The 6,806-nt window shown below is 41.6% G+C and overlaps 1 long non-coding RNA gene across 1 annotated transcript; it reads left to right on the top strand.

Moving 5' to 3' along the window:
• The first annotated feature begins 1,441 nt into the window (after positions 1–1,441).
• Positions 1,442–3,444, top strand: LOC117822819. The gene is made up of 3 exons (XR_004633256.1): positions 1,442–1,734; positions 2,441–2,519; positions 2,816–3,444. It is a non-coding gene; the product is annotated as an uncharacterized LOC117822819 (long non-coding RNA).
• The last annotated feature ends 3,362 nt before the right edge of the window (positions 3,445–6,806 follow it).

Genomic DNA, 6,806 nt, shown 5'->3' with positions numbered 1-6,806 from the left:
GTTCATTCAAGAAGATAATCATAGCCGTAATGTCCAATTAAAGACTGTTTAGTTTATTGACTTGGAGTAAGGAACATTCCTCTATATTACCACTTTTATCTGAAACTACACTCAATTTTTTTGAGTCTTTGTTGACTAAAACTAACTTGACTAATTTGTAAATCAGGTTGTATTGGAGAGTATTATTAGCTATGGGATGACAGCATGGTATGGTAACCTCCCTTTCAGCTTAAAACCAGACTCTCTTGCCTGGTGCAGACTGCCATGAAGGTCATAGGAAAGACTGGCAACCCTTCCCTAAAAGCCATTTAAGAGCAGTCTGTTCTTGGGCACACTCAGAGAGTACTTTCAGATCCTTTGCACATCCTTTGCTCTGAGTATGAACTTTTAGCATCTGGAAGACAGTACAGAGTCCCCAAACGTAAATTGAATCATTTTAAAAACTCCATTGTGCCTTTCTCTAACAGCATTTTAAATAGTAAGTAGCCTGTTACGGTTGGGACAGTGTTATGGTGCTCTTTAAGAGTATGCTGTGTGATGTATGACTGTGTATTATTTATTGTATTTCTTATCTGTGTTTATTAGATTTTTTAAAGAGCAGGTAAAGTGTGCAGCACTGATGTCAAAGACAAATTTCCCTATGGGGACAGTAAAGGACATCATATCATATCATATCATATCGTAAATGTGACCAAAAATGTGACTACAACTAAGAGGCGTTTAAACAAAACAAACCCTGACTCTTACATGCATACTCCTACACAGTAATATAGATATACAATAAACAGATTGGTCTAGGTTTTAAGTTTGAGCTACCTGAGAATATGTAAATAATTGGAGGAGTGTCGTTGGGGGATGTTGTCCCAGCTAACTGTCCCATGCTACAGAGAGGCCCTCCAGCTCAGGTGTTCACACACTTTTAGACAAGTCTTCTTTCACATTAAAGAAATGCAGCCCTGAAGGCACAGAGCGACCTAATAGGATCTGAGAATCTATGCTAGGGGGAGGACAGGAAAATGAGTTAAGGAAAACAAGTGTACAGAGAAACAAGGATATGAGCAAGTTTGACCAGCTTCAGAGAACAAACAATTTGTTAGAGTGGGAGAAGAAAGTCAAAGAAAAGGACAACAACGCTTTGAGTGAGCAGAAGGCAGAGGACAACAAACTGAGTAACTGCTCGGGAAGGCTTTGACACAGAGAAGAAGAAACAAAAGAAGAGGACATGAGTAAAAGGGAGGAGCAGGTCACCTTTTTTCAGAGGAGACTTCACATTTGATGGAGTATAATGGCATGAACAGTGCTGCCTTGAGGAGGAGACTACGAGAGCGGCCCTTCAAAAAAAACAGTACAGAGGTCAAGGTTAAGGGTGCCACTGGGCTAAAGCAAGAGGAAGAAAGCTGGTGAAGGACAGTGAACCAGCTCAGAGAGTTAGTTTAAGAAAAAATGTCAGAAATCAGCCTGCTTACAAAAAAAGGCCAAAGACAAGAGGGTTGAAAAGGCGCACCTTTTCCTTGATGAGTGTAAAGGAGGAAGAAGTAAGGAAGTAGTGGTAGAATTAACATGACTTCTGGAGAACTGAAAAGAGGAACAGGTTTTGAAGAGCTTTAAGAGGAGAGCTGGAAAAAGAAAAGTGAGAGCTGAATGTCTCCCATGAAACAAAAGACAAAAGTACGGACGGAGAGTGACACTGAAGAGGAGCTCAAACCCCTGTTAGTGCAGAAGAATCAGCTTCAGGTATGTTCACATGAACTAACTTATTTAAAGGGGTAGATCACAAGTGTGGGTGTTTGATGTACTTACCCCAGAAAGTGTCCTATGTACAGTGAATAGCAGCTCAGAGAAGCCAGCAAGAGTACACAAAGCCATGGTTTGTACCACTGCAGCCAGGGTTATAAATGTTATAAAAAGCATTTCAGTTTATGTGCATGCTTTCTTTTTGGGTATTCTTACCACTTAATTTTGACGTTAGAATGCTTTGGTGTTTTGTTTCTATCCATAAAACAAATATGTACCCAGGTTCATGTTATTCTCTATATCAGCTGTTTGGGACAGAAAGTGCCGTTGCACGTGCAGACTGATATAAAACTTCACTTCTCTGAAAAAGTCACAGTTTAAGCTTGTTTTATTCTTGATATGTCAAACAAAAGACTGTCCCTGTCACTGCCATTTCACTGACCTCAGACAGTAGTGGCTATGGTTGCATTAATTGTAAACACCAACTCTCCAGGCACAGCACTGACAACGTCACATCTGCACCTTGCGTTTTTTCTGGAGTGGATTATGCAAAATGAAGCCAAATAATGCAGCGAGGTGATTGTTAAAGAGCACTACCACTCATTAAGAAAGATAGCAAATAGTTTAATGACACAACTCGCTGAACAACTACAGAAGTTTTTATTGTGATCTAATTTCATTTATGTGTTGTTCCCTCTGATAACAGCTTCCCCAAACAGCTGATCGTACCACTCGGGCTGCATGCCTGCAGAGTGATAGTGTGGTTGGGATTGATTAAAAACAAGGTGAAGTTCTGAAAATATTCAAAATGAAGGGTGCACTTAATCTAAAATGTTCTTTTTTCTAAATGTACAACTTTTTTTTTAGTTGCTAAAGTAAATGAGACTTTGTGCTACAAAGCTTTACTTCAATGTAGCACTCGGTCCTCTCTGGCTTCTCCAAACAGGAGCCATACTGACTGTTACCTGCTCTACTTGTAGTACAATTATTGATAAATATCATATAATCAAACTGAAATAAACAAACTATGTCCTTCAGTGTAACAGCAATAAAACAACACTGCATGTCGTTCTCTTTTCAGGAATCTCGACCCAGAAAGATGAAAGAAGAGAAGAAGGGTTTCCGGTACAGGTGCGGATATCGGAATAAAAAACGTCACCTGACTTCCTCTGACTGGATAGAAGGGAGCAGAGAGGAACAAGGTCAGCTTTTGGAGCATTCACAGAGAGAGCAGAGAGAAACGGTGGCTGTACCAGTCAGGTGGAGGAAGAGGCTACTCTTATTATTCAAGCTGGACCGAGGTATCTGATCCGTCCTCAGTGACTTCTTGGCTTTCACAGTCACACCTTATGCACATGCATCCTCAACCAGGATTCAGACTACAGACCAGGACTAATAATCAGTTTATACTTCTGGATTGACTGCTCAATAGAGACTTTAGAGCTTCTGATTCTTTACCAGTTTTTGTTATCTCTTAGTAACTCGTTATTTTTGCATGAGGGGGTGAAAATCATTTTGTCCTGCTTTAATACTTGATTGAAAATGACACCAGAACCTTTTCACTACATCTGCAGAGATGGAGGTTCAATTTATTGATTTCTGCAGACTTGAATAAAGTTGCAATCTACATATAAATGGCTCAAATGAGCTCATGTTGATGGTAATTGGTAGATTTCTATGAATTGACCATTTGCTTGGTCACATAGAAGTCAGATTGTACACAATAAATGGAGAAACTCCTCCAACAAGAAACACAGACTTCTTCTTTTAAAACTGTTTGTGCAATGAAGACTTGGTACAGCTTGGAAGATATTCTAGACTATCAGGAATCTGTAAATACACCCAACTCAAATCATAATCAAATCAAAATCAACACCAGTTCAGTTTCAGCCTAGGTTAGTCTTCTGTGGAACTGAGCTGGCAGACTAAGTGGAAATGTCAGAAAGCTGATGGAGAGTAAGACATAGGAGATCAGAGTTGAATACTCTTTTCTTCTGATGTGCAGGTCTGTGACTTTATCCCTACTTTGTTTCCTTCTGTCTCTCAAGAACACTTCAGCATCAAGGGCAAAGAACTTTCTGTCCTTTACTCGAAGCATGCAGACAAGGTTATGGTTTCAGAGAGTCATCAAGTCGCTCTGTGTGCTTGCAAAACATGGATGTGAATTTAATCAACATTAAATGCTTTATTTAGTTATTGTGTAATAATTTTTTAATCATATTTACGTAACTTACAGATTAAATATTTGATACCAGGGTGGTGCGGGTGCTCAGATGTTCCTCATGGTTCTACATTGGATCAAATTTGTGTCCTATGATCTTCGTCTTAATCACAGCTGGTAAAAAGAAGACCTAATGCTTGAGTTACACGCATACTTTTAATCTCAGCTGGCGAGGCTCAAACACCTATATTACTCACATTACATGTTTATGAATGTGGCTATGAAATAATTAAACAATTATCAGTGAACAAGAAGAAAGACACATCTGCTGAACTAAAGCAACATCTGTTTCTGATATGTTGAGGCAGGTGAACGTGGATCTTTGGACTGAGGTGTGTTTCTTCTTCTCTATAGATTATATACTCCATGTTACTATAATACTATGAATTTAATTGACAAAGACACATCAAGGATAAGGGCCGAAGAATCTTGTGGCATTTGAAAAATCCAGAAATTCAGACTTTGAAATGACAAACAAGAAGATGAGATTCATGTAAGTTAGGGTGAGGATTTGTGCTTTTATTCTGGATGGCCGTGCATGCATGTGTACGTGCGTGCGTTTGTGTGTGTAATTTTGTGTGTGTGGTCTTTAATAGATGTGTCCACATCCACTCAAACACCCACTCACCCTCCCAAACACACACACACACACACACACACACACACACACACACACTCTCAGTTATTTGTTATGACAAAAGACAGCAACTGACAGTAAGTGATGGTTGATTGATGGCCTCAGATGACTGCTGTGCTATAACACTGCAGCCACACAGTTACACACAGACGTACACATGCAAACACTCATGCACACAAACACTTTCTGCCAGTCTGCCACCACAGAGTTAGCAACAGTCTGCGTTTTGCCTCCCTCACTTCTCCAAGCCAGTCGCTCTGCACTGCGGCAGGCAGGGGAAGCAGACACACACTCACACACACTCTCTCCTCTCTGCTGCACTCCCATATTTTTTGGAAGGGACGAGACGAGGAGCGAGCAAAAGCGAGACGGAACAGCGATTTTTAGTATTTTTCAAAACGGAGAGATGCTGTTAAAAATCCAGCTGACATTTCAGGGATTGTGGATCTCTTTACTTGTGCTGAAAGTTTTTCAAAGAGATTGGGAGTATCATCATCATTGCACAAAGGAATATGCACAACTGTAGCTGACAGCCAAAAAAGAAAGACACAAGTGGGAAGAAAGCAAAGGAATTTGGAGCTATGTGGTGGATTTTGGAAGCAAGTAATCGTGCGACATTCCAATGGTCTTTTTTGGATAGGAATGAGAAGACAGGAGCGGATCCAAAGGTTGCTCCCTGCTCTTGTCCTGAAATCACCTTCGCAGCAGCAGACCTCTTGGTTGGCTCTGGCTATGCTCAGTCTTCACTTTCATGCTGTTGCTGATAAATCAATGGAAATCTCCTGATGGCATTCCAGGATATAGATGCAGCCGGGCCTTGTGATTGTGCAGATTTTTGCACCCTCCATATCCAATATCAATCACGTCCAGTACAGCGGCGTCCAGCTAAGCGAGCGGTCCAGCAACCGGCACCCAGCCTCGGAAAAAATCACAGCCCTAGTGGAGGAGAAAGAGATGCAGAGATCTGTGGAATAAATGAAGGGGGATATAGAGAGAAAGAGAGAGGAGCTTCCAGACAGTGTGACCTACATTCAACACTGTCTGGAGTCAGAGACAGAGTGAGAGGGAGAGAGAGAGAGAAAAGCGAGATGGGGACACAGAGTGCCAGCAGAAGCAGAAAGCGAGAGGATGAGATTGCAGGAGATAAAAAGAGAATAAGAAACAGAAACAAAGAGAAGGAAAAGGGAGGGAGGAAAAGGGAAGCTAATGCAAGATCATTTCTTTCTTTGTACATCCATCTTTTTTCTTTTGTACATTTTGTACATTCCTCTCCTCCTTCTACCTACAGCTTTCTTTCAGTTTTATATCATTAATCAGCCATTGTGTGAGCTGTCTGGAGGAATGCAGCCTTCTGTTCTGTCACCAGTCTGTGAATAAGCAGAGAAACAATCATTACAACAATCACTTCCACACTTTGGTTGTTTTTCCTCATTCTTCTCTACCACAAGCTTTGCTCCCTTTGTCTTTTCATCTCTCCTCTCCTCCAATTTCCTCATGCAACCCTTTCCCCATGTCCAACAACCCTTTGCACATTTATCACTCCCCCCTTCTCTTCCTCCTCCTCCTCCTCCTCCACAGTCAGCATTTATCTATCTCTGAGTAGCTCTAACTGTATTTTTATGGTGGATTACTTTGTCTAGCTGCATGCTGTTATCTTGCAGCACTGGAGGGGAAGAACAGCACCAAAGCAGCAGCAGCAGCAGCAGCAGCAGCAGCAGCAGCAGCAGCAGCTCTATCTGCCTATCTGTCTGCGAGGCTAGCTGCTGAGCTCGGCTTCATATCTTTCTGATTGTCTGTTGAAAGCTGTCAGTCTCAGAGCTGGTGGCTTACAAGCTGGTTTTCACAGCTTTACACAGCTCACAGCTCAATATTTGAATGAAAAGGTGGTAAATTTAACTGCGACTATCTGCCATGCTGCCCAAAATATTGAGGATATTCTTGCCCGCTGTAACAATTTCTTCCCCTTAACCTTGTGTTTTTTTCTTTTTCCATCCTTCTCCTTATGATTTCCCTCTCTCTCCCTGCCTCCTTTTCACTCCAGCCCTACGCTCCACTTGCATGTCAGTCCTCGGGGATCACTGTTAAGGACATGAGAGGGGATTGCAGTTGAAGGAGAGGAAATGACATGGGTAATGGAAGAGGACACACAGGCACCTGTCAGGGAGAATCAGGGGTGTAGAGGGGGGAGAGGGATAAATTATTCATGAGAGAGAA

The sequence above is a fragment of the Notolabrus celidotus genome, chromosome 12 (assembly GCF_009762535.1).
Source record: "Notolabrus celidotus isolate fNotCel1 chromosome 12, fNotCel1.pri, whole genome shotgun sequence".
NCBI classification, from domain to species: Eukaryota; Metazoa; Chordata; class Actinopteri; order Labriformes; family Labridae; genus Notolabrus; species Notolabrus celidotus.
The sequence above is the reverse complement of the archived record's forward strand: the minus strand, read 5'-3'. Positions and strand labels throughout refer to the sequence as shown.